The following is a 27,708-nucleotide window of genomic DNA, read 5'->3' on the forward strand; positions in this document are numbered from 1 at the left end:
GTCTTTTCCAATTCCATTCTGTTGTAGGCCGTTAGAACGTGCCCCAAGCAAATACTCCATCCCAGGGAACATCCTGGTGAATCTCCTCTGCACCCTCTCCAGTGCAATCACATCCTTCCTATAGTGAGGAGACCAGAACTGCACACGTACTTCAGCTGCGGTTTAACCAAAGTTTTATGCAGCTCCAACATAACCTCCCTGCTCATATAATCTATGCCACAACCAGCGCCGGCCCTAGGGTTGCTGGCGCCCCGGGCAAGCTGAACTTCAGCGCCCTTCGGGGGCCGGGGGGGGCGGGGCCGAGGGGTGGGGGGGGTGTGGGGGGGGGCGAGGCGGGGGGGCGGGACGGGGCGGGGGGGCGGGACCGGGCCGAGTCGGCGGGGCGGGGCCAAGGCGGGGGGGCGGGGGTGGGGCGGGGCTGGGGCGGGGCCAGGGCGGACGGAGGGGCGGCCGGAGGGGGCGGGGGCCGGAGCCGGAGGGGGGGGCGGAGCCGGAGGGGGGGCGGGAGCGGACGGAGGGGCGGGGACGGAGGGGGGGACGGAGGGGGGGGGGCGGAGGGGGGGGGCGGAGGGGGCCGCCCTGGGGAGGGCGGCCACCGCGCATGCGCTGGTTGGCACCGGCCCAACTGCGCATGCGCGGGACCCGAGTCTCTGGCGCCCCCTAACACATGGCGCCCCGGGCGACTGCCCGAGTTGCCGGTACCTTGGGCCGGACCTGGCCACAACTGATAAAGGCAAGTGTCCCGTAAGCTTTTGTTCACCATCCTATTAACCTGTCCCACCGCCTTCAGGGACCTGTGGTCAAGCACTCAAAGATATCTCTGAGCTTCCCAGTGCTCTGCCATTCATTGAGTGCTCACTTGTCTTGTTACTCCTTCCAAGGTGCACTCACACTTTTCAGGGTTAAAGTTTGACTTGAATTTTCCAGCTGTTGGGATCCTTTGGGCGGGATTCTCCCATCCCGCGGCAGAGTGTCCACGCCGTCGTAAACGCCGTCTTGTTTTACGATGGCGTGAACGGGCCGCTGCCAGGAGTAATTCTGGCCTCTACAGGGGCCAGCACGGCACTGGAGCGGTTCGCACCGCTCCAGCTGGTGATCCTGGCACAAACTGTGCGCCACGGGATCTGCGCATGCGCAGTGGCACCGCCGCCACATGCGCAGTGGTGCAGGCGCTGGTGCCAACTCGCGCATGCGCAGTGGCCTCCTTCAATGCGCCAGCCCTGACGCAACATGGCGCAGGGCTACAGAGGACGGCGAATAGGAAAGGAGGCCCTGCGTCTGTAAGCCCGGCCCGCCGATCGGTGGGCCCCAATCGTGGGCCAGGTCACATCGGAGGCCCCCCCCCAGGGTCGGAGCCCACTCCCCCCTCACCCCCCCCACAGACCACCACCCGACCCTTCAACGCCGAGGTCCCGCCGGCTCAGAGCAGGTTAGAACGGCGCCGGCGGGACTCGGTTTTTCTTACGGCCACCCGGCCCATCCGTAGTTACCCGCGACGGGTGCCGAGCCACCCATGCCGCCGCCAATGGCACCAAATCCCTGTTCTGCGGAGAATCGCGTGTCGGCGTTGGGGCAGCGTGGTCCAGTCACGGGGATTCTCCGGCCCGGCCCAAGGCTGGAGAATCCCGCCCTCTGTTCCCGTCGGCAGTACTGAAACTACTGTAGTCACAATGCACTGGATTCTCCGAGCCTCTGTGCCGAAATCGTGATCGGTGTGGGGGCGGAGAATTGGGCGTTTATGCCGAAATCCGATCCGACGGCGCTTGGGAGTCTTACGGGCGCGAACTAACTATGCGGCACGGGTAGGGGGCCATTGACAGAGACTCCCCCCCCCCCGTGACTCTCTAAGGAAAACTAGCCAGTTCCTGATGGCGTGGCTCTAACCATCTATCAGCCGTCGGGAACTCAGTCCGCGGCCGCCCTGAGTGGGGGGTGGGGGGATCGATCACCAGGCAGAGGCTTCATGGACGGTCAAGGGGGCGATCGAACATCACGGCGTGGGCGCGCGTGATCTCGGAGGGGGGGGGGGGGGGCGTGCGCATGCGCAGATTCCCAACTGGATGTGCAGGGCCTCGTATCTGCAGCAAGAGCTGCGAGAAGCACTCCGGGGCCTGCTAGCCCCCAGTAGGTAGGAGAATCGCTCAGGACTTTCTTAAGGAAAGCCCAGAGTGATTTTGCGCTGGCATGGGGACATAGCCCCATTATTGGAGAATCCCACCCAGAGTATATCATAGTGACAGTGATTTAAACTGTAGTGGTGTCCAGTTCTAATATGTGACATGCAACAAAATCAGGATTTATGCTATTCCCAATGTAGGTGTTACTGAGAGTTTCTGAAATGTAGTGGAAATTGCAGTTGGAACGGGAGGCAAATCTTGCTTGGAGTATGATAGATTATTGGATCAGATTTCTTATTGAATGTCGTCATGGAAGGAAGGAGGGTTCGGGAACGTTATCTGAACATTGGGACAGATCCAATTAAATTACTGGTCCTCAGGCAATCCATGAGAATGATATGAAAATCTTCATTTATGGGGATAGATTGGGCAGGTTGGGACTGTTCACCCCGGAGAGAAGAAGGCTAAGAGGAGATTTGTTAGAGATGTTAAAAATCATGAGGGGGGTTGGGCACAATAGATAGGGAGAAACTGTTCCTGCTTGTAAAAGCATCGAGAACGAGATGGCACAGATTTAAAGTGATTTGTAAATACAATAGGTGCAATCTAACAGTTGCTTCACAGCGCTAGGGTCCCAGATTCGATTCCCGGCTTGAGTCACTGCCTGTGTGGAGTCAGCACGTTCTCCCCATGTCTGCGTGGGTTTCCTCAGGGTGCTCCCGTTTCCTCGCACAAATCCCGAAAGACGTGCTGTTAGGTAATGTGGACATTCTGAATTCTCCCTCTGTGTACCCGAACAGGCGCCGGAATGTGGAGACTAGGGGCTTTTCACAGTAACTTCATCGCAGTGTTAATGTAAGCCTACTTGTGACAATAAAGATTATTATTATTAAAAGTGACTAAGTGTGGTAGTGAGCAGGAAATGCCGGGTTTTCCCAACAGCCAATCCGGCGAGGCCGTTCACCGGCAGCTAACATTAATTAGGCCACTTAATGATGCCCCATGGACTTCACAACGTAAATGACTGTCCTGCCATCTGATTTTCCAGGATCGCGCTTGGCAGCTACCCGCTTACGAGGGGGAGCAGTGATGCAACCATCAATTCACTCAGAGACACGAGTTGGAGTAAACTGTGGCTTTAATCGGCTTACACCTGAGCCTGCCTGCGACTGCACGATACTGAGGGCGGTCTCGCAGGACCGCAGCACTTATACTTCCTAAAGGGGGCGGAGCCTAGGGCGGAGCCCTGTACATGCTCCTCATCTCCCCCTGTGGGCAGAGCCGCACAGTGGCTCACAGATGGGGCCCAGAGGGACAACAGTAAGGTACAGTGTGAATTATTAGTTACACATTCACCACAAGCAGCACTTAAACCCTCCGTGAAAACCATGCACCTGGCATTGCCCACCTTTCCCGGCATAATACCGTGGCTCCCACGAGCACACCCCACCCATGCTCAGCAGTGGTGCACCCGCCTGTTTCCCTTCATGCCTCCCAGCACATCCACCCGCAATGCATGAAGCATGCAGCTTACAATGCCCCCTCTAGGTCCCCGAAAGAGAAATTGGTCCACAACAGACGGGAAAGAGCCCAGACAGGCAGCGGGCTGTTAGACCTCAGGGTTCTCACCCCCTAAGTGGAACGGCCCCTGGAGATCTCGGGAGTGGTTGAGGACAAATTGGTCACTGTAATCAAGATTGTTCGGCGCCGCTGAGGTGAGTATCCACTGGCCCCCCACCCAATGATTTGTCACTCACCTGCATTGTTCATGCCAGCATGATGATCCTGTCCTGCCACTGACCACATGTCTATGCTCCTGCAGGATCTCCCTCTCTGGCTATCTCTGGCGATAGCTCCTCATCCCCGTCTTGAAGAGAATACCCCGGAGGCGAGCTGTAAGGATGCCACCATTGATGCATCACAGCTGCCATCCCCATCCTCCACCAGCGCAGACTCACACCTTGGTGAGCAAAGGTAGTGGAGAGGCTTCTGGGGCACATTCTGGTGAGCACCACACAGTTGCTGATGCACATTAGGTGGAGGCAGGAATGCCCAAATCAGACAGCAGTCGGAGGTCTGCTGGATCCCAGGACCCAGCTGGGTCCCAATCAGATGCTGAGCCTCTGGACCAGACTATCCCAGAGCTGAGGCAGTCGATAGAGTGCGACCATGATACTTAGAGGGGATGTCAGCGACACTTCAATGGGTCTACAGCTGATTGGAACAGTCCCAAAGACTATGGGTGCAGATGATTGCAGTGGCAATGGATGACACCTAGGCCAACACTGCTAAGGTGGCGCCGCACTGGTGAGCCTGTTGCACAATGTCAGCACCATGAGTGGTGGTGTCCAAAGCATTGCTCCGTCAGTGACGGCCATGGCGGAGCAACTCGGCAGCATGTCCGGGTTGCTGGGGGATGTGCCCCTAACGCAGGCAGACCTTTATGAGGCGTTGCGGAACATGCACTGGTCACTGCGGGACGTGCCCCAGTCTCAGGTGGACCTCTCCGGGTCGCTGTGGAGCATGTCGCTATCTCAGCCGGGTATTGCCAAGGCACTTCAGAGCATGTTCTGGTCGCTGAGGACCATGTCCCAGACACAGGTGGACATTGGTGAGGTCCTGCAGAGCACGGCCCATTCACAGAGGGGCATCGATGAGGCCGTAAACACCACGGTGGAGATATTGGGGAACCGCCAAGGCTGGCAGAGCCAGATAATGCAGGGTCACTCAGAGCACAACTCAACTGCCCCTCCCTCCTGGGGTAACCCACCAGGGCCCTACAGGCTCTGATTGGGGGAGGGAGTACTGGAAGCCGACCTGGAACCTCCATATGGGGTGACGCCATCAGTCACCAGCTCTCCAGAGTCCACCTCCCTGGCAATGATGCGTCTTGGGGTCAGCATGCAGAACAAGGTAGTACAGCAAGGCATGTGCCCCCGCTAGGACAGTGCCCTCCGAGGACGCCCGCCAGGGGCATCAAAGGCCACGAGACGTGGTAAGAAGCCGGCTGCCTCCACTTCTGATGTGCATTCTGGGGAGACACCAGTAGAGCACAGAGGGCTAAGCAGATAGAGGATCACGGAGAGGGTACTGGGCGGGGTGATGGGGGGAGCCCCACCATTAAGGACTTGGGACAGTAGATGGGGTCACGATTGTGCAACATTAAAGCATGTTTCACCCGATACATGTGAAGCCTCCATGTCATTATTCTGCACCGTGGGACACCCTGAACCTCCTCCCCCAGTAGCCTTACATTCTCCCCTGGCCCAAGCATCCCAGGCTCAACCTGGGTGTGAGCATGCACTCAGCAGACAGGAGTCAGACTGTGGCATAGATTGAGGAGCACCAGAGCTTTCCTCCCAGCTGGTTATCATCACCCTCCTGTCTTGTAAATTGACCCACTGGCACAGGCACGTCACCCTGAAGTGATGTAACACAGACCTTGGGAGGGTGGAACAGGGAGATTGCGGGGGGGGGGGGGGGGGGGGGGGAGTCGGCGGGTAGTGAGTGGGTGGGGAAATGTTCGGGGAGAAGGAAGGCGGTAGTCAGAGATGGAGTGGGTGGGAGGAACACGGGTTGGGGGGGAAGCAGTGGGTGGTAAGGGGGGGGGAGAGATGACGGATGAAGCCACGTCCTATGAGAAGCAGGTGAGGATGAGGGCCTCCCTGATCCTCACATTACTGGAATTGCCAATTCCCCATCAGCAATAGCCTTCAGCTATTCAGCTAGTGGCCGCCATGGTCAGCGGGGGTTAAACTGACTTTCACCATATTACCATGGATGGGGATTTGTCGTGGGAGTGATCCAGGGACAGACAGGCAGCAGATGTAGCTCTCCCCCATCATGGGTATACACGATCTGGGAGGGGGTGACATGGCGGACCCGAAGACACTGAGCCCCTCCTCTCTCCACCCGGCCGGGGACAACCCCTCCCCGACGATGGCAGCCCACACCTCTCGGCTGGATTCCCCCCCCCCCCCCCCCCCCCTCCCTGCTGGGCTGACTGCCTGATTTCCAAGGTGGCTACTTCATCAGATCCCCACAGCAGCCATTGCGCTAGCTTCACGTTTTTAAATAGGTGTACTGAACAGCACTCACGTTACTGCTCGTTGGGGAGTTGGAGTCGGTTAGATCACGGGAGGCCTTTCGACAGGGGGTCCCTCCACTTAATGGGATGGAGATTGGTATTAATTGGTGATTATTGGTTTCTCGCCATTCTGCGGCAGGATCTGGATCTCGCCCCCAGGAGCCGGCCAGTTAGGTGGGAAACCAATCAGTGCCTGTCACGGTTTCTGATTTCGGCCTCTCCCGCAATCTAACCAGCCTGCCTGCTCTTTCGCCCAGTGCGATGCGACCAATATGAGAAAAAATCCTTTCTCACACAGCGAGTTGTTCAGGTCTGCAATGCTCTGCCTGGAAGTGTGGTGGAGGATGGTCCTATCAAGGCAATCAAGACATCATTAGATTCGAAACAATGTGCAGGGGTATAAGGAAAAGACAGCGGAATGGTACTAAGTCATGATGCTCATTTGAAGAGCCAGTGCAAACATGATAGGCCGAATGGCCTCCTTCTGTGTTGTAACAGTTCTGTGATTCCGTATTGTGCAGCACCTTTAATAATAAAATATCCCAAGGAGCTTCACAGAAGCATTATCATGCTCAGTGCCCTTTCAAAGAGATGGGTTTTAAGCAGTTTTCAGGAAGTAGACAGGCAGAGAGACAGAGGAATTTAGGGAAGGAATTCTAGAATATAGGTGACTTGGCAGCTGACAACATGATCAGCAATGGTGGTACAATGAAAATGAGGAATGCTCTGATGTTGGAGGAGCCCGGAGATTGAGGAGGGTTGTAGGATTGGAGGTGATTACTTGAAAGACCACAGAGTGACCTGAAAACAAAGGTGAGAATTTTAATGCCTTTGAGTATTCAACAGACTAGCTAAATGGACCATCACTCCTTCAAGACACAAGTTAATAGTTATGCTTCCTCTCTAACTGCACTTCGCACAGCTCAATGACATTCTCCCCTTTAATTCCCTCCTTTCCCGTGATTCTCCCACCCGGCGTGGGGGTCGGTGAATCGCGCCCCCTGATTCTGTAAAATTTACCGCTTACAAATGCAGAGGGGTGGAGCCTCTTTAGTGTATACCCCAAGAATAGTGCAGAATGGTGGGAGTCTTGATGCTGACTTTCGGCTGCAAACATTTGCAAGCTAACATTGGTCTGAAAATCTTTCCTATTCAGGGGCAGCACGTGGCACAGTGGTTATCACTGCTGCCTCATGGTGCCGAGGTCCCAGGTTCGATCCTGGCCCCGGTCACTGTCCGTGTGGAGTTTGCACATTCTCCCCGTGTTTGCATGGGTCTCATCCCCACAACCCAAAGATGTGCAAGCTAGGTGGATTGACCATGCTAAATTGCCCCATAATCAAAAAAAAGAAAATCCTTCCTATTTACATTAAACTTGCCATAGTCAAGTGTGGTTCATGAGGTATAAACTGAATAAATAAAATTCGTACAAGTCAGCTGTCTAACCTTGACAGGGAAAGATAGCATTGCATCGAGAAGGGCCAATTACTTTGCGCACGTGCATTGATATCATTGACAAGCAATGTAGTGAAACCTGAAAAATCACCGCACTACTTTAACATATTTCTGGCTCCTAATTTGGAAACCTTGGACAGATATTGTGATTAAATATAGTTGTAGCTGAATAACCTAAGTTAGCATAAAAATAATCTGTTGTTTTTTGGATGCCTGTGCTTCTGAAACACATGCAGTGCCATCTATTCACTCCACTGGGGAAAGTTGACCATGTAATGATTAACTCGCTGAAACAACCGCTTCAGTAATTCAACAAACAAGGAGATTGATAGTCAGCACAATGTGTAAAAGATTCATTGTCCAGAATTTCATTTGGGTTTTTAAAGTGATTGCAAACCCCAGCTACCCTCTCTACTTACTGAATTGGAACTACCTTGATTCAAAATAATGCCTGCCTGGTGAAAATGTAGATGATATTGGCACCAGTTCACACAGTGCGGCATCATTGACTGACGAGGTACACAGCAGCCAATGTATGCTGACCACTGTAATTAGTTTTGGATCTGATACTTAAAAACTGAGTGATTAACTAATCTTGATTGCCACTAATTACAACAAGATTTCTCCATTAAAGCTCTTGTATAATCTCCTTGAGCATTTAATTCACAAGCTATTTTCTAAATCGGTCAACAGGACAACTAACTGAATGTAAAGTAGCACTCAAGACAGCTGATTCTGCTGTTTCTCGGAGATGTACCTCTTCCCTGCTATTAAATTTTAGGTGAACGTGGACCTGGATAAGGGGTTGATTTTAAAAAGGTTTACTATCCAATCTGGTGCTGTTGATCAGTAATAAACAGGCCAGCTTATGACCTCACGGTGTCATTCCTTCCTGAATAAAAGCAAATTACTGCGGATGCTGGAATCTGAAACGGCTTTGACAAAGAGTCATCTGGACTCGAAACGTTAGCTCTTTTCTCTCCCTACAGATGCTGCCAGACCTGCTGAGATTTTCCAGCATTGTCTCTTTCGTTTCTCATTCCTTCCACGTTTACCCTCGTAGCTCCAGAGCAGAGGCCATATAAATATTATATTCATGTGTACCAATTTAATTTTCTGTGTTCAATAATAAATTTAAACAGAAAGTCAGTATGATAAACATCAAATTTCCTGAATATACACATTTCATAATTTTCTAAATCTATCATGGGATGAGCATGTTGCTGGCTAGGCCAAAATTTTTTGCCCATTTCTAATTACCCTTGAGAACCGTTGGACTCCACTTGTTGGTACTTGTAGGTACACCACAGAGCTGTTAGAAAGTGACTTCCAGGATTTTCACCCAGTGACAGTGATACAATGAAAATATCGTTCAAAGTCAGGATAATGTTTGACTTGGTGGGGAACTTGCGGGTGCTGGTGTTCCCATGTTGCCCTTGTCCTTCTAGGTTGCAGGTTTGCAAGATGCTGTTGAAGGAACCTTGGTGAGTTGCTGTGGTGCATGTAGATGTCACATACTGATGCCACTGTGCATTGTTGGTGAAGGGAGTGAATGTTGAAGGTGGTGGATGGGGTGCCAATCAAATGGGCTGCTTTGTCCTGGATGGCATCAAGCTTCTCCGGTATTGCTGGAGTTGCTGGTCTGCCCTCCTCGCTCTGGCGAAACTTTGGTTTCACCGCCTTGTGCGGAGATCGGCTCGTCTGTTCTCTTCTGCTCCAGGCTCTTTCCACTGGTCTTTGCTTGGCCCCTGGATTGACTTTTGACACATATTTTCCCCTTCTCACTTTCCCCCCCCTGCTTTACTAAGGCTGGGGGAACGGGTTGTTAAGATCTTAGGCGAATTTTCGGTGAAAAGTGGCTATTTTAACGGTCCGCTGGGAGGAGAGCCACCTGATGTGCGGCTGCTCTGCACATCGTCGTCACCGGGAGCGATGATTCTCACTTTTAACCAAACTAGTTAGAACAAGAACATAGAACATATAGTGCAAAAGGAGGCCACTTGGCCCATTGAGTCTGCACCGTCCCACCTTAAGCCCTCACTTCCACATACCCCTGTAACCCAATAACCCCAACTAACTTTTTTTTGGACACTAAGCCAATTTAGCATGTCCAATCCACCTAACCTGCATGTCTTTGGACTGTGGGAGGAAATTGGAGCACCCGGAGGAAACCCACAAAGACACGGGGAGAACGTGCAGACTCCGCACAGCCAGTGACCCAGCAGGGAATTGAACCTGGGACCCTGGCGCTGTGAAGCCACAGTGCTAACCACTGTGCTACCCCTGCTCCCGTGTTGGGTGAATGTTATAAACCGCACTGGTCTGATGGAGTAGGGGGTGATCCACTGCCATTTGCAGAATACGAGCTCCCCCGGCAAGGGGGCGGGGGACCCTTAACACAGTTCATGTGCCTTTATTTAAATAGGGTCAGCCAGTCAGGCACCAACTAGAGAAGACCCAGTCGTAACTACTGGAGCTGTACATAATAGTTAACTTGTTAACTAAAAAAGGTTTGTTTTCCTCTACAACTCAGTGTGGACGCCTTTCGTTGCTCCTTACAAAAGTGAGAAACCCATGTGTGAGCTTGGAATGCAAGTCTTCCACGCCCCCCAATATCCTATGGAGAGGAAATGTGGGCGAGGGGTTAAAAGTAGCATTGCACCTCATTTCATCAGCTTTGTGACAGATAATTCTTACAATCTTTTTAAAAAATAGCTTAAAATCAACCATTTCTGTTTTAGGTTAAGTGATGGGTCATTCTGCAAAACTGTACTGGCCAGTGGCGCAAGTTGCAAATAGATCACCACCCTTGGGGAAAGATGACTTGCAACAAGAATTATTTATTTTTTGGCCATATAGAAATATACATAGAAAATAGAAGCAGGAGGAGGCCATTCAGCCCTTCGATCCTGCTCCGCCATTCACTATGATCATGGCTGATCATCAAGTTCATTACCCTGATCCCACCTTCCCCCATATGCCTTGATTCCTTTAGCCCCAAGATATATATCTAATTCCTCTTGAAATTACACAACGTTTTGGCCTCAACTACTTTCTGTGGTAGTGAAGTCCACAGATTCACCATTCCCTGGGTGAATAAATTTCTCCCCACCTCAGTCCTAAAATCCTCAAACTATGACCCCTAGGTCTGGACTGCCCATCATTGGGAACATTCTTTCTGAATCTACCCGGTATAATTAGAACATAGAACATAGAACAGTACAGCACAGAACAGGCCCTTCGGCCCTCAATGTTGTGCCGAGCCATGATCACCCTACTCAAACTCACATATCCACCCTATACCGTAACCCAACAACCCCCCCTTAACCTTACTTTTATTAGGACACTACGGGCAATTTAGCATGGCCAATCCACCTAACCTGCACATCTTTGGACTGTGGGAGGAAACCGGAGCACCCGGAGGAAACCCACGCACACAGGGGGAGGACGTGCAGACTCCACACAGACAGTGACCCAGCCAGGAATCGAACCTGGGACCCTGGAGCTGTGAAGCATTTATGCTAACCACCATGCTACCCTGCTGCCCAATTCTGTTAGGATTTTACTTGTTTCTATGAGATCCCCTCTCATTCTTCTGAACTCCAATGAGTATAATCCTAACCGATCTATGACAGTGCTACCAGGCCAGGAATCAGCCTGGTAAATCTTCACTGCACTTCTTCCTCAGATAAGGACACCAAAACTGCACAAAATACTCCAGGTGTGGCCTCAATTGTGCCAGAATTGCAGAAAAACATCCCTATTCCTATACTCAAATCCTCTCACTATGAAGGCTAACATACCATTTGCCTTCTTTACTGCCTGCTGTACCTGTGCCCTTACTTTCAGCAACTGATGCCCAAGGACATCAAGGTCTCGCTGAGTACCCACCTCTCTCAATTTACACCCATTCAAATAATAATCTGCTTTCCTCTTTTTGCGACCAAAACAGATGACCTCACATTTATCCACATTTTAACTGCATCTGCCATGCACATGCCCATTCACTCAGCCTGTCCAAATCCCGCTGAAGCATCTCTGCATGCCCCTCACAGCTCACACTCCCCCCCTCCCCCAACTTTGTATCATCTGCAAATTTGGAAATAATACATTTAGTTCCCTCATCCAAGTCATGAATATATAATGTGAACAGTTGCAGTACCCCACAAATCACTGCCTGCCAATCGAAAAAAGACCCAATTATCCCAACTTGTCTGCTAACCAGCTTTCTATCCATCTCAAAACACGACCCGCAATCCCATGCGCTTTAACTTTACATCGTACTTTACATACTACGTGAGACCGTGCCGAAAGCCATCTGAAAATCTAAAAAATCACATCCACCGGTTCTCCCTGGTCAACTCTACTAGGTATACCTTCAAAGAATTCTAGTAGATTTATCAAGCATGATTTCCCTTTCGTAAATCCATGCTGACTTTGTCTGATTACACCACTGCTTTCCAAATGCTGTGCTATGAAATCCTTGATAATGGACCCTAGCAACTTTTCTACTACAAACGTTAGGCTCATTGGTCTACAGTTCCCTGTTTACTCTCCTTATTTGAATAGTGGGGTTACATTCCCTACCCTCCAATCTGTAGGAACCATTCCAGAGTCCAAAGAATTTTGGAAAATGACCATCAATGGATCTACTATTCCTCGGGCTATTTCCTTAAGTACTCTGGGATGAAGATTATCAGGCCCTGGAGATTTGTCCGCCTTCAATCCCATTAATTTCTCCAAAACCATTTCTTTACTAATACTAATTTCCTTTAGCTCTTCACCGAAACTTGTGTTTCTCAGAATTTCCGGTACGTTATTCATGTCTTCCTTTTGAAGACTGAAACACATAAGAGTAAACTTTAAAAAATGAGTCGAAGAGACTCATCACAAAGCAAACATGTTTTGAAGGACATAAACTAGAAAGCTGTACTTATCCTGATTATTGTTGTCACCATATTTTCAATCACCACCTGTGCACATGACATTGAGGTTGCTCAGAAGTACATTAGTGAACTAAGCACACTGGTTGATAGATTTGCAATCTTTCTAGGATTTGAAGGTTGGGTTGTCAGAATACGTTGATCATTATCCCAGGTTTATTTAACAGGTAAAGGGAGGACAGAAGGCTATTCCTAATATTGTCATCTTGTGTAGCTCTCTGCTAGCTTAATCATCTGTTAGGCTGCCATTGCATGCCGTGACATGGAAGTAGGATAAATGTTCGTCCTCTGCGAGCACAGTGCCATTTGTAGCCTCCAAGGGCTGATTGAAAAATATGACTAATGTCTTCTACAATGGGACATAAACTGTCAGGTCTGTTGAAGGTCTAATCTGTTAGGTCAATTGATTCATCAAGGCCCTGCAAAGAGCCTTCCGCACAACTGTAGGAAGGTTCCAGTTCTTCATACTGTAAAAGCTGGTGTATTTGAATCAAGAGATATCCACTATTGATCCATTTTCTTACAAACTTTGTTGTCCCCTAACCTTAGTTTTTGCTTATCTACAGGCATAAATTAGTTGAAACAAAATAAGAAGTAAAATCGTCTCCGGCTAATAAATCCTAACCAATCAAAAGAGATTTAAGCCCCGATTTGAAACTGTGGGCCTAGGCTCCAAATGTGAAGGACTGAGGCAGGCGCCAATCCATCCGGCCTCTGGCTGACAGGGGCACTGCCAGGGTGCCAGGCTGGCAGTACCAAGGACCCTATGTGCCAAGTTGGCACTGCCAAAATCAAGGGGGACTGCTGAAATCTGGGGGGGGTGCGGGTGAGGTGAGATCAGGGCAGCCAGATAAAATGGCGCCCCGATCTCCTATGAACCTTTCCTGTTGGGCTCGCCAGCTGGAAATGACTCAAGTGCAGCCTCGATGGAGAGAAACGCCCCGAGGCCAAAAGAACCGGCAAAGTGCCATTGAATAGCGGGATGTTTAGCAACTACCTCAGGAAGAGAAGGTTGGGGAAGAGGAGGAGAAGCGCACCCGCAAAGGAAGCGTTCTCACCAAGGAATGCACACATGTGTTTATTTGAGGTTTGTATGGAATATTGGATGGTCTACTGGATTAAGTTGATTTGGCTTTGTATGTTTTGTGGTATCTTTTACGTTAGGATTATGGCCAGCAATTGGACACAAGGGGCGGGATTCTCTGGTCGCCGAGGCCAGAATCGCGTTCGGCAATCAGCCGGAGAATACCCGTTTCCAACCAAATCACGGGCGGTGCCGCTTTTGCGATGCTCCGCCCCCTCCAAAGCTGCGTACTCTCGGAGTACGCCACATGCCGTATCGACGGCCTCAGGGCGTTGCCTGATGTCCACCCCACGATGCTCCACCCCCGATGGCCAAGTTCCCGATGGCGTCGGTCGCGTGTGGTCTCATCCATCGGGAACTCGGCGTGGCGGCTGCGGACTCAGTCCAGCGCCGTCAAAGTCGGGGGGAGGGCCGATCCACAGGCAGGGGGACTTTGGTAAAGGCTAGGGGCCTGTTGGGGGTGGTCTGGGGCTCACGAGCTGGCCAAAGGTGGTGGGGGGGGCTCTATTTTGCAGACTGGGTCCGTGCAGGCCGCCGTCGCCATGTGCATGCACGGCCACGGACTCGCCAATTCTGCGGGCCCTGTCGGCAGCTGGAGCCGGATGCTCTTCGCTGCCGACATGCTGGCCCCCAGCCAAAAGGAGGATCGGTGGCCATTTTGCGTGTAAAACGCCACAGTTCCCACACCGACGTGAGGACATAGCCTCAGAATCATCGGATGCAGCCCAAGATGTGGATGGTAAAATGCGGGGCTGTTGGGAATTGGATATCGGGAGATGTATTATTAAGAACTTGAGGCAGAAAGTCCGGACAGGAGCATACTGACTGGGTGCGATCTTTGGCCTCATTACACTCGCGCTCAAGCGTAATGAGGCCGATGAATAGCGGGAGAGGCCAAAAACAGGAATCGCGTCAGGCGCCAAAACAGTTTGCGATGCAACCGGCCCTCTCCCTTAGGCGAAATCGGGATCTCGCTGTAATGTGGCGAGAAACTAATTTTCACCACTTAAGCCCCATTTCCATACAATTAACGCGAGCCACCCCATATCCAATGGCCTCCCCACATTCAGCAGCCTCCCAGCAAGTGGTCACGCTGGCACCGATTGGCACTTCCGTGGGGAGCCGAGGTGAGTAGCCATCTTTGTTCACAATTCAAGGAGCCCGGGGGCTCTGGGCTTGCTGTCCCTGTGCTCGATGGAGGATGGGGGACAACCGGCTGAGGGGTGGGGGGACCCTCTGCAGGGGTGGACCACCATGGGAGGATAAGCGGCACGAGGAGTCAACTGGGGGGGGCAACCGCTCCATCATGCCAACCCCTGGATCATGTGTACCCATTTCGGGGCAACCATTGTCCCTGCCTATCTGTCCTCGGACCACCCAAAACCCCCATCGGCTGCTGAGGCCTCTGGCCGTGCAGCTGAAAGCTATTGCTAATGGGGAATTGACAAACATGGTTAACACAACCCAAGTGGATTCCCGTGGGTGGGCGGGCCATGTAGAATGTGGGCGTCCCTGCCTAGCATCCCAGTCAGACTGCGATGCCTGGACAGTGTACCTGAATACTGCAGGAGGCAACACCGCGCACACACAGCAGCCAACATCCAAACACCCAGAGAATGGGACACAGTTCCAGCGACATGTCCAGGGCCGGACGGTGGGTGAATGCCACGGGGAGGGGGCCAGCACCCGGTCTGGATGATGTTGTGAGCAGGTGTTTGAGGTGCATGGTCTGGGGCCTGGAACTGCAGCCTGGAGTATGTGGGGAGGGCGTTCTGGGCAGGGTGGTGGGGGCTGGGGGGGAGGAAATCGATGAGGGAATGGAGGGTCCTGGGGGGGGGAGCCACCACTGTTTGTCAGCCTAACACCTTCTCTCAATGCCTTACAGATATTGAACGCTATGGCAGGGATGTTTCATGCAGAGGTTGCCCTCGTGGTGCTCCGCGATACAGCCAGATGCCGGAGAAGGTGGCAGCAGCAATGTCTGCAGATGCTCGAGGCAGCGGCCCATGTGCCGGACCCCACCCCACACCCTGAGCTCACGGCTGCCCAGCAGGCCAGGGAGGGACCCAAAGGCAGAGTCCCGCGATGACCCAGGGTGCAAAGGTGTCTCTGGTCATTCGAACAAATGATGGGCAGCGTGTGGCGCAGGAGGTTCCGCCTCAACAAGGAGATGCTGCGGCACCTGTGCTGTATCCTCACAGGACTTGGCACCACGTGGAGGAGGAGGACCACCGCTCCCGGTGGCCATCCAGGTCTCTGCAGCCCTGAACCTTTACGCCTCAGGATGATTCCAGGGCTTGAGTGGGGAGCTGTGTGGTATCTCACAGGCCACAGACAACAGGTGCATCCGGCAGGTAACGAATGCCCTGTATGCCCGAGCGGAAAACTACATCGTCCTTGACATGGACCAAACCCAGCAAGATGCCCGGGCATTGGGTTTCTTTGCCATCGCAGGGATGCCCCAGGTCCAAGAGGTAATAGATGCCACTCATGTTGCCCTGTGTTTGCAGGGTCATCAGTGAATGTCCTATATTAACCGAAAGGGGTTCCACTCCCTGAACATACAGATCGTGTGCGACCACCAGATGAAAATGATGCACGTGTGTGCCTGCTTCCAAGGGAGTGTGCACAACAGATACATTCTGGAGCAGGTGATCATTCCCGCCCTCTTCAAGGAGCACCCCAGGGTGGGCGTCTAGCTCTTGGAGGATAAGGGATATCCGCTGAGGACTTGGTTAATGACACCAGTAAGGAGGCCGGAGACCGAAGTGGAGACCTGGTATAATGATGGCCATGCTGCCACCCGGGCTGTCAATGAGCGGTGCATCGGATTCCTCAAGATGCGGTTCCGATGCCTCGACCGCTCCGATGGTGCACTCCAGCACACTCCAGACACTGTTGTGCTCTGCTGTGTCCTCCACAACCTGACACAACAGCGAGGTGATATGCTGGTGGTTGGTGATGAGGAACATGTGGCCACCTTGGGGAAGAGGAGGACAAGGACACGGACGAGGATGAGGAGGAGGAGGAGGATGAGGATGATGCCGGAACAGCAGGGGCTGGAGGACGAGGTCAGGGAGGAACCTGAGGCCTAGCGGGAGACTGCAGGACAGGGGGCAGCGATGAGGGTCTGGCAAGCCCAGATGGCCAGGGAGACCCTCATACCCGCCCGTTTCACCCAGATCGTGGCCTGGTTCATCGTCGCAGCCTTACCCATCCACCACCCCCATTTCCCACTCTCCCAGGGTATGTGTCACATCACTCCAGGGTGCCGGGGCTGTGTCGGCCCTGTCAGCGGGTCATTGTTGAGGGCAGGGAGGTGATCAGAACCCGCAGAGAGCTGGGCGCTGGTGCTCGTCAATCTGTGCCATAGTCTGACCCCTGCCTGCTTGCTGAGTGCTCGCTCAGACCCATCACCTGCACGCGGTGATGCATTGCGATAGGAAATGTCAGAGGCTTCCTACTGGTTGTGCACAAGGGAGTTTATTGTTCACTCTCCCAATGGTGCAGCCCGCGCCCACCATCCCCTCACCCCCACCACACCCCTCACCCCTCTACATACCCCGTTCCCTCTCACCCGGTTTACTCAGTGATCTTCGATGTGCTTTGTCTTCCTAGCTCTATCACTACAACTAGGTGTCTTCCCAGCATGCACATTTGATGTGGAGGCAGCCAGCTGCTAATCTTGTCCTGTGGCCTTTCATGCCCCTGGCGAACATCCTCTGAGGGCCCTGGGGCCGGAGGGCCCCGGCTCACTTGTCGACAGCACATGCACAGCCGTGCAGCCCTGTCCCGTGTGCTGACCCCGAGATGCGGCCTCATTAGAGGGGTGGAACTTGGGGAACTGGTGGCCACCGTCGCTGCCCCATGGGATCAGTCGGGGTTGGCACTCAGTGCCCTCTACTCCCGGTCAGTGCCCATAGGGTTGTGGGGTTCATCTTGGGATGGAGGAGCAGCTAGTTTGAGCCCCGGCTGCACATGCTGGCGCTCCCGCACTTGCGCCAACTCACGCCGGCCGGCAGAGGCCCTTCGGCGCCGGTTGGTGTGGCACCAAGCCCCTTCCCCACCGGCCGGCGTGGCGCAAACCACTCCGGGCCGACCTAGCCCATGAAGGATTCTGCACCTTTGGGGTGGCCCGACGCCGGAGTGGGTCACACCACTCATTCCCACCAGAGTTGACGCCGATTCCCGGAGAATCCCGTCCCTGATGTCTGGCACCCCTCCGCCTGTCTGGCCGTCTCCCAGTGATGGTGGGAGAGCTTTTCCTGCGGAGACACAGAGAGGGCATCGTTAGCCACATGCATGGTTCACAGCGGGGGGGGGGGGGTTGTGTGAAGGGAGGGTTGAGGTGGAAGGAGGGAGTGCTGAAGGGTGAGTGGAATGGAGGGAGTGTTGGGGGTCGCCTGGTTGGGGGGGGGATGCTCCCTTGGGGAGTGGGGGTGTGGGATGTTGGTGTCTACTCACTCGTGCTGCCCGCTGTAGGTCATTGACCTTCTTCCGACACTGGAGGACAGTCCTCCTGGTCACACTGCCCGAGCTGACACTGTCGCCATCTCGGCCCAGGCAGCTCTGGCTGCCTTGTGGCTCACCCTCCAGGACCCCCAGGGGAACAGGACATCCCTCCTGACCTCCACTGGGTCCAGGAGCCTGCCCAGGTCAGCATCCACGAATCTTGGGTCTGGTCTCCTCGGTTCCATTGTTGTGAGCTGGCTGGGGTTGGATGAGCAAGTGCCGCTTATCTGCTGCTCTATGCTGTTACCGGGGGGCTGGCAAGCACAGTGCCGGTGAATAAGCTGGTGAGCCGGCATTCGGGGCGAGAAGTCTGTGAGGCCAATGTTGAGTGGACCTAATTAACGTTGAATTGCATTGCTGGCCTCGCTGGGCCGAGCGCCGGGAAGCCCGCGATAATTCCCGCTCGCTAGCACCGTTGGAAATTTTTCTGGAAGATCGCCCCCAAGATCTCTTCCCTTCCTCCATCTCCTCCTCCTACTCTTGCTTTCCATTCTTTTCTTCCTCCTCTTCTTCCCAGCTGACTGGTTAACAGACAGTGGCTGGGACACAGGTAGTGGTGGGAATATGAATTCTGTACTGAGAAAAGACAGTTGGTCCATGCCCACTATTGTGCCATTTTGTTCTTCTAGCTTATTAATTCCCTTTTCACCCCTTCCAACTCCTGCAGCAGGCTGCATGGACCTTGCCTTTAAAAGCTGAGTATTGTCTTTAAGTCGTGCATGCTAACTTTAAGTGATGCCGGGCTTGTGTGACGCCCCTGCTGAGGTATGCAACCACTCAACACCGTGTTTAGCACTGGACTGCATGCCGTTATTATTTAAATTAGTAGGAGCTCAAGGTTTGCATGTTGTCTGCATTACCTTAAACAGGCAGAACCCGCACACATATTGCAATCTCTGTGCATGTTTTCAGTGCAATATAAGTTAATACACACAATAATATTCAAAGTTTATTTCTCAATTTTCCAATTAAACAGTCTACTTTTGTTTCAGATTATTGCTTCATCCTCCGGCAATAACATATTAACTTGTATATTTTAAATCACTGTCGGGAAAACAAGTATTAGAAATCTCATTGCAGTCCTGGTTTCTGTGATCTGGCATTTTTAGGACTTTGACAGCCACCTGAGTATAATCTGCAGCTGTCTGCTATAATTATCAACTCAAATCATGTTTAATAAGTCCACTTTGATTAGTTTTACTTCAGGGGCCTGATTCTAATCAAGGCTTATGCTGCACATAACTCCAAAAACTGCAAAGATAAAATAACTGTGGATACTGTGTTTAATTTACATCAAAGTGCTAAGTTATCACTGCACCTGCAGAACCTGCAAGATCAAAAATGCACCTGTTGGATCCCCAGCGCTAGGCTAATATGGTCCTCTCGGTATGAATCAAGCATGATTGCAACCTCCCTCTGTTCCTCTTAGCTGTATCGCCCTTGGCCAGTGCATCAAACTTGGAATCCTGTTTATGTACAGCTTGGAAATTAAACACCTAAATCTCTTAGAAATGTTTGGCCAACCACTGCAAGGGGAAGAATATTATCTGGATATAGGTATCGAAGAATGCACTCTAACTCATTCAGAAAGGCTGGAAACAATTTGCAGTGCGTGAAATTCTTTCTGTGCACAATTGTCTCCATTTGATCTGTATTATGACAGTCAGGAAATTGTGCACATTGTAAACCAGTGTCTGGATTTCCACTCTTTATGATTATTGTTTCGTGGGTGTTACAGGAATTGATTTCATAGGCTGAATTTCCAGACTCCATGGTGAATGGGGTTGGCAGTGCGGATACCTGGAAACAGCGGATAGCCAAAGCACTCCCGGCATCAAGGAAATCTCCAGGGAATGGGCTGGGAAGCAGGTCAGCTGCCCACTCCAGAATGATGGGCAACCAATTCATATTGCTGAGGCTTCAATGAGGGGCGTTTTTGTGATGTCGCCACCTTGCTGAGGTTTGCCTCCAATCCACTTGATATAAGTGAGATTTAAAATCCTTGATGAGCAGGCCCGTGAAAACGCCACCACATTGAGGTGCCCTGATGGCCTTCAACCTGCCGCAGTAGTGCCCACTTCTCTCGTTGGGGTTGCCCAGGCTCCAGGATTGCCAGACTTCTGATTGGGCCAGCAGTCCCCCCTCCTCCACAGTCATCAGTTTGGTGAGATCAAAGGCAGACAATTTGAGGGGGACCTGCAGGAAATGTGCTCTGACGCTGTGAGGCATCAGTGATAACCACTGTGCTACTCTTCCACCCTCATCTCTATCCATGATCTGTCTGGATAGTATGGGAGTCGGGAAAAATGTATTTAACCACAAAACATATAGGATGTTGCACTTGATACCTCATGGAGCAACTGAGGTGAATGGCAAGGATACAGTTACAAGGAGGAAAGGAGCTGAACATGTTGCTGATAGAGTTGGAAACAGTTATTATAAGAGGAGACTTGTTTGGAACAATTGTGCAGGTGTTGGCCTATTACTGTGCTATATTTATATGTCCATCCATTATTTTCAACCTCCATGACAAGCTCTGCGTCCTAACATCACATTCCATCTTTTTACCTGCTGCTGTCTCAGGCTGAAGAAGTTTGCTTGAAAATTTGGCGTCATGGGCTTCCAAATCAATATGCTCTTCATAACAATGACCATCTATTTCCATCTTCATAATATCACTGGCTCTGCCGAACTGCTGATGAAACTGTCATCCAAGCCTTGGTCACCTACAGGCTACGATGCTCCATCCTCGATATACTTCATGTCATTCAGAATTCTGCTGCCCCTGTCCTTTCCCTCACTCAGCCATGCTGATCAATCAGGCCAGCCTTCACCAAACTGTGCTAGCTCCCAGTTTCTGGATGCTTCATGTTTAAATCTCTCCATGGCCTTGTCCCTTTCTGAAAATCCACAGGCCCTTTAACATCCTGCAAACACTCAGGGCGGGGTTCACCATCCATTCACAGTACCAGGATTCTCCCGTACTGCTGCAGTGAATGGGAGATTTGGCTGAGCACCAGATTCTTGCTGGCAGTGGTGGCAGGGCAGACTCGCAATGGAGAATCCTGGCCTCAACCTTGGTCTCCAATGCATGTCTTTGCCCCACCATGTACATCCATGCCTTCAGTTAACTATGAGCCTCATGCTGAAGAACTGAGTGCAAAACCTCCTCCACCTCCCTCACTTATTTATACTCCCCTCTAAAGATTTCAGCCATGCAACGATCTTTGATTCCACTGTTTTTGATTATGCCTCAGGATGTATTCCCATGTCTGGGAACGGTGTCCTGCCACAGTCAGCGTCACAGTGAAGCAGTCTGGGAACGGTGTACTGACTCAGCCAGCATAGCAGTGAAGCAGTCTGGGAACGGTGTCCTGACTCAGCCAGCATCGCAGTGAAGCAGTCTGGGAACGGTGTCCTGACTCAGCCAGCATCGCAGTGAAGCAGTCTGGGAACGGTGTCCTGACTCAGCCAGCATCGCAGTGAAGCAGTCTGGGAACGGTGTCCTGACGCAGCCAGCATCGCAGTGAAGCAGTTTGGGAACGGTGTCCTGACTCAGCCAGGATCGCAGTGAAGCAGTCTGGGAACGGTGTCCTGACTCAGCCAGCATCGCAGTGAAGCAGTCTGGGAACGGTGTCCTGACTCAGCCAGCATAGCAGTGAAGCAGTCTGGGAACGGTGTCCTGACCCAGCCAGCATCGCAGTGAAGCAGTCTGGGAACGGTGTCCTGACTCAGCCAGCATCGCAGTGAAGCAGTCTGGGAACGGTGTCCTGACTCAGCCAGCATCGCAGTGAAGCAGTCTGGGAACGGTGTGCTGCCACAGTCAGCGTCACAGTGAAGCAGTCTGGGAACGGTGTACTGACTCAGCCAGCATCGCAGTGAAGCAGTCTGGGAACGGTGTCCTGACTCAGCCAGCGTCACAGTGAAGCAGTCTGGGAACGGTGTCCTGACTCAGCCAGCATCGCAGTGAAGCAGTCTGGGAACGGTGTGCTGCCACAGTCAGCGTCACAGTGAAGCAGTCTGGGAACGGTGTCCTGACCCAGCCAGCATCGCAGTGAAGCGTTCTGGGAACGGTGTCCTGACTCAGCCAGCATCGCAGTGAAGCAGTCTGGGAACGGTGCCCTGACTCAGCCAGCATCGCAGTGAAGCAGTCTGGGAACGGTGTCCTGACTCAGCCAGCATCGCAGTGAAGCAGTCTGGGAACGGTGTCCTGACGCAGCCAGCATCGCAGTGAAGCAGTCTGGGAACGGTGTCCTGACCCAGCCAGCATCGCAGTGAAGCAGTCTGGGAACGGTGTCCTGACGCAGCCAGCATCGCAGTGAAGCAGTCTGGGAACGGTGTCCTGACCCAGCCAGCATCGCAGTGAAGCAGTCTGGGAACAGTGTCCTGACTCAGCCAGCATCGCAGTGAAGCAGTCTGGGAATGGTGTCCTGACTCAGCCAGCATCGCAGTGAAGCAGTCTGGGAAAGGTGTCCTGACCCAGCCAGCATCGCAGTGAAGCAGTCTGGGAACGGTGTCCTGACTCAGCCAGCATCGCAGTGAAGCAGTCTGGGAACGGTGTCCTGACCCAGCCAGCATCGCAGTGAAGCAGTCTGGGAACGGTGTCCTGACTCAGCCAGCATCGCAGTGAAGCAGTCTGGGAACGGTGTCCTGACTCAGCCAGCATCGCAGTGAAGCAGTCTGGGAACGGTGTGCTGCCACAGTCAGCATCGCAGTGAAGCAGTCTGGGAACGGTGTCCTGACTCAGCCAGCATCGCAGTGAAGCGTTCTGGGAACGGTGTGCTGCCACAGTCAGCGTCACAGTGAAGCAGTCTGGGAACGGTGTCCTGACTCAGCCAGCATCGCAGTGAAGCAGTCTGGGAACGGTGTCCTGACTCAGCCAGCATCGCAGTGAAGCAGTCTGGGAACGGTGTCCTGACTCAGCCAGCATAGCAGTGAAGCAGTCTGGGAACGGTGTACTGACTCAGCCAGCATCGCAGTGAAGCAGTCTGGGAACGGTGTACTGACTCAGCCAGCATCGCAGTGAAGCAGTCTGGGAACGGTGTCCTGACTCAGCCAGCATCGCAGTGAAGCAGTCTGGGAACGGTGTCCTGACTCAGTCAGCATCACAGTGAAGCAGTCTGGGAACGGTGTCCTGACTCAGCCAGCATTGCAGTGAAGCAGTCTGGGAACGGTGTCCTGACTCAGCCAGCATCGCAGTGAAGCAGTCTGGGAACGGTGTCCTGACTCAGCCAGCATCGCAGTGAAGCAGTCTGGGAACGGTGTCCTGACTCAGCCAGCATCGCAGTGAAGCAGTCTGGGAACGGTGTCCTGACGCAGCCAGCATCGCAGTGAAGCAGTCTGGGAACGGTGTCCTGACTCAGCCAGCATCGCAGTGAAGCAGTCTGGGAAAGGTGTGCTGACTCAGCCAGCATCGCAGTGAAGCAGTCTGGGAACGGTGTCCTGCCACAGTCAGCGTCACAGTGAAGCAGTCTGGGAACGGTGTCCTGACGCAGCCAGCATCGCAGTGAAGCAGTCTGGGAACGGTGTCCTGACTCAGCCAGCATCGCAGTGAAGCGTTCTGGGAACGGTGTCCTGACTCAGCCAGCATCGCAGTGAAGCAGTCTGGGAACGGTGTCCTGACGCAGCCAGCATCGCAGTGAAGCAGTCTGGGAACGGTGTCCTGACTCAGCCAGCATCGCAGTGAAGCAGTCTGGGAACAGTGTCCTGACTCAGCCAGCATTGCAGTGAAGTGTTCTGGGAACGGTGTCCTGACACAGCCAGCATCGCAGTGAAGCAGTCTGGGAACAGTGTCCTGCCACATCAGTATCGCAGTGAAGCAGTCTGGAAACGGTATCCTGTCGCAGTCAGTATTGCAGTGAAGCGGGGGGAGAGGAGCAGCAGCGGGGGGAGAGGAGCAGCAGTGGGGGGGAGAGGAGCAGCAGCGGGGGGAGAGGAGCAGCAGTGGGGGGGAGAGGAGCAGCAGCGGGGGGAGAGGAGCAGCAGTGGGGGGAGAGGAGCAGCAGCGGGGGTGGAGGAGCAGCAGCGGGGAGAAAGGAGCAGCGGGGGAGGGGAGCACCAGGGGGATAACAGGGGGGTTGAGGGGAGCAGCAGGGGGAAATGGGGGGAGGGGAGCAGCAGGGGGAGCAGGGGGGGTGAGGGGAGCAGCGGGGGGGGGGAGGAGGAGGGGGAGGGGAGCAGCGGGGGGTAGCAGGGGGGGGAGGGGAGAGCTGGAGGAGCAGGGGGTTGAGGGGAGCAGCAGGGGGGGTAACAGGGATGGGTGAGGGGAGAGCTGGGGGGAGCATGGGGGTGAGGGGAGCAGTAGGGGGGAGCAGGGGGGTGAGGGGAGCAGCGGGGGGGGAGCAGGGGGTGAGGGGAGCAGTGGGGGGGGTAACAGGGGGGTGAGGGGAGAGCTGGGGGAGCTGGGGGAGCAGGGGGTGGGGAGCAGTGGGGGAGGTAACAGGGGGGTGAGGGGAGAGCTGGGGGAGCAGGGGGTGAGGGGAGCAGTAGGGGGGAGCAGGGGGTGAGGGGAGCAGCAGGGAGAGGAGGGGGAGGGGAGCAGCGGGGGGAGCAGGGGTGTGACGGGAGCAGTGGGGGAGCAGGGGAGTGAGGGGAGCAGCGGGGGGTAACAGGGGGGTTGAGGGTAGCAGCGGCTGGGGGTAACAGGCGGGGTGAGGGGAGCAGCGGGGGGAAAGGGGGGAGGGGAGCAGCCGGGGGGAGCGGGGTGTGAAGGGAGCAGCTGGGGGGAACTGGGGGGTTGAGGGGAGCAGCGGGGGGGGGGGTAACAGGAGGGGTTAGGGGAGCAGCGGGGGGGGTGTGGTGAATTATATTGCATTGTAATTCACACTGTATTGCATTGCGTTGTATTATGTCCTTGTGGGCTGTGTATGTGAGCCGTTGCGCGGCTCTGCCCATAGGGGGAGATGAGGAGCTTGTACAGGGCTCCATCCTTGGCTCCGCCCATGGCCCCTCCCACTACCGGAAGTATAAAGTGCTGCAGCCGTAAGCCTGCTCTCAGTTCCTCTGGTCGCAGGCTGGCACAGTTGTAAAGACTATTAAAACCACAGTATACTTCCAATCGTGTCTTTAGTGAATTGATGGTCACATCAATTTAATAGTCTTAGAAAACTTGAAGAAAACTACTATGGAACCAGCCCTCGAACCTGATAGACTAGAACTTGACCCGCAGGCTGCAGAGGCGAAGGAAATCTTCCTACACTGGCTTCGATGTTTCAAGGCCTACCTGGCTGAATCAAGCACATCCGAGACGACAGAGGAGCAGAAACTCAGCCTACTGCACGCACGGGTGAGCCATCGTATCTCTACGCAACTCAATTGTACCACCTCATATACTGAGGCCTGGCTATGCTCGACCGATTGTACATGCGGCCGATTAATGAGGGCTACGTGCGGCACATTTTCACGACTCGCCGCCAGCGCCCGCAGAGTCGCGAGAAGACTTTCTGCGTGCTTTAAAAGCCCTTGCTCGGGACTGCAATTTTCAGGCTGTGACAGCCTCCCAACATATGGAACTCACTGTACGTGATGTATACGTTGCAGGGCTCGGGCCTAACTATGTGCGCCAGCGATTGCTTGAGAAAGGGGCCCAGAACCTGGAGGACACGGTAGAGTTAGCTACGACTATGGAGGTCGCGTTCCGCAGTTTGAACTCATTCCCCGCGGACCAAGCGACCCCATTGTGGGCCCCCAACTAGCGACTGCCCCAGGCTTGCGCCGTGCGGCCACCCACCCACTATGGAGCACCAGCGTGCCATTTTTGTGGCCAGCTCCAACACCCACGGCAGCACTGCCCGGCCCGCAACGTGACCTGCAGCAGCTGTGGTCGCAAAGGACACTATGCCTGAGTATGCCTGGAAAAATTAAAAACTCCAAACTCCCCCGCAGTCCAGAGCACTCGCCTCCCAAACACACAGGCCCGCAGGCCCCGTAATGCTGCAGCGTGTCTACCGACTCCACCCCCACCCGACATGTGTGATTCATGGGGGCAGCCACCTTGGCAACCCTCCTCCATACGGCCGGCCACGTGCGATTCATGGGGGCCGCCATCTTCCTCGCCGCCCGCCACGTGCGATCCACGGGGGCGGCCATCTTGGACACCATCTTCTTCAGCACCCGCCACGTGTAATCAACGGGGGCCGTCATCTTGGCCATCAACCGAACCGAACCTCGACGACTACGGCATCAGCGGACAGTCATCACGGGGCCACTCCAGCACTGCTGATCGAGCCGCTGACTACCCGCAACTCAACGCAGTCACGTTGGACCAGTCGCGTCCGAAGCACCTCCAGAGCTCGATGATGTCCGTTAAAATCAATGGGTACAGGACATCGTGCCTCTTCGACTCCGGGAGCTTCGTACATCCTGACCTGGTAAGACGCTGTTTGGTCCCTATCTTCCCTGCACGGCAAACTATCTCCCTCACCTTGGGCTCACACTCAGTCCACATACAAGGGCGCACCGTCGCGACCCTAACGATTCAGGGCGCCAGCTACTCTAATTTCCAGCTGTACATACTCCCCGACCTCTGCGCCCCACTTTTACTTGGAGTCGACTTCCAATATAATCCCAAGAGCCTCACACTCAGCTTCGGTGGACCCCTACCTCCACTCACTATCTGCAGTCTAGCGACACTAAAAATCGACCCCCTCCACTCTTCGCTAATCTCACTTCGAACTGCAAACCCATAGCCACTCGCAGCAGGCGGTATAGCCTGCAGGACAGGGTGTTTATTAGATCTGAGGTCCAACGGCCCCTACATGAGTGAGTCATAGAGGCCAGTAACAGCCCCTGGAGAGCTCAGGTGGTGGTCGTCAAGACCGGGGAAAAGTTCCGAATGGTGGTTGATTATAGCCAAACCATTAACCGGTTCACATACCTCGATGCGTACCCCCTCCCCAGAATTGCAGACATAGTTAATCAGATCACCCAGTACTGCATATTCTCCACGGTGGATCTGAAGTCTGCTTACCACCAGCTCCCAATCCGCCCGGAGGATCGCCACTACACGGCGTTCGAGGCAGATGGCTGCTTCTTCCACTTCCTCCGGGTCCCCTTTGGCGTCACAAATGGGGTCTCGGTGTTCCAACGAACAATGGACCGAATGGTGGACCAGTACGGGCTGCGGGCCACGTTTCCGTTCTTGGACAATGTCACCATCTGCGGCCATGACCAGCAGGACCACGACGCCAACCTCCACGGATTTCTCCAAACCGTCCAGAAACTCAATCCTACCTATAATATGGAAAAATGCGTTTTCCGCACTACCAGACTAGCCATCCTCGGCTATGTCGTGGAAAACGGAGTCCTGGGCCCCGACCCAGACCGTATGCACCCCCTCTTACAACTCCCTCTCCCTCATTGTCCCAGGGCCCTCAAGAGGTGCCTGGGATTTTTCTCTTATTATGCCCAGAGGGTCCCCCAGTATGCGGACAAATCCCGCCCACTATTTAAGACCACACTCTTCCCACTGTCGGCTGAGGCCCGCCAGGCCTTCAACTGCATCAAGGAGGA

The sequence above is a fragment of the Scyliorhinus canicula genome, chromosome 6, assembly GCF_902713615.1.
Source record: "Scyliorhinus canicula chromosome 6, sScyCan1.1, whole genome shotgun sequence".
Taxonomy (NCBI): domain Eukaryota; kingdom Metazoa; phylum Chordata; class Chondrichthyes; order Carcharhiniformes; family Scyliorhinidae; genus Scyliorhinus; species Scyliorhinus canicula.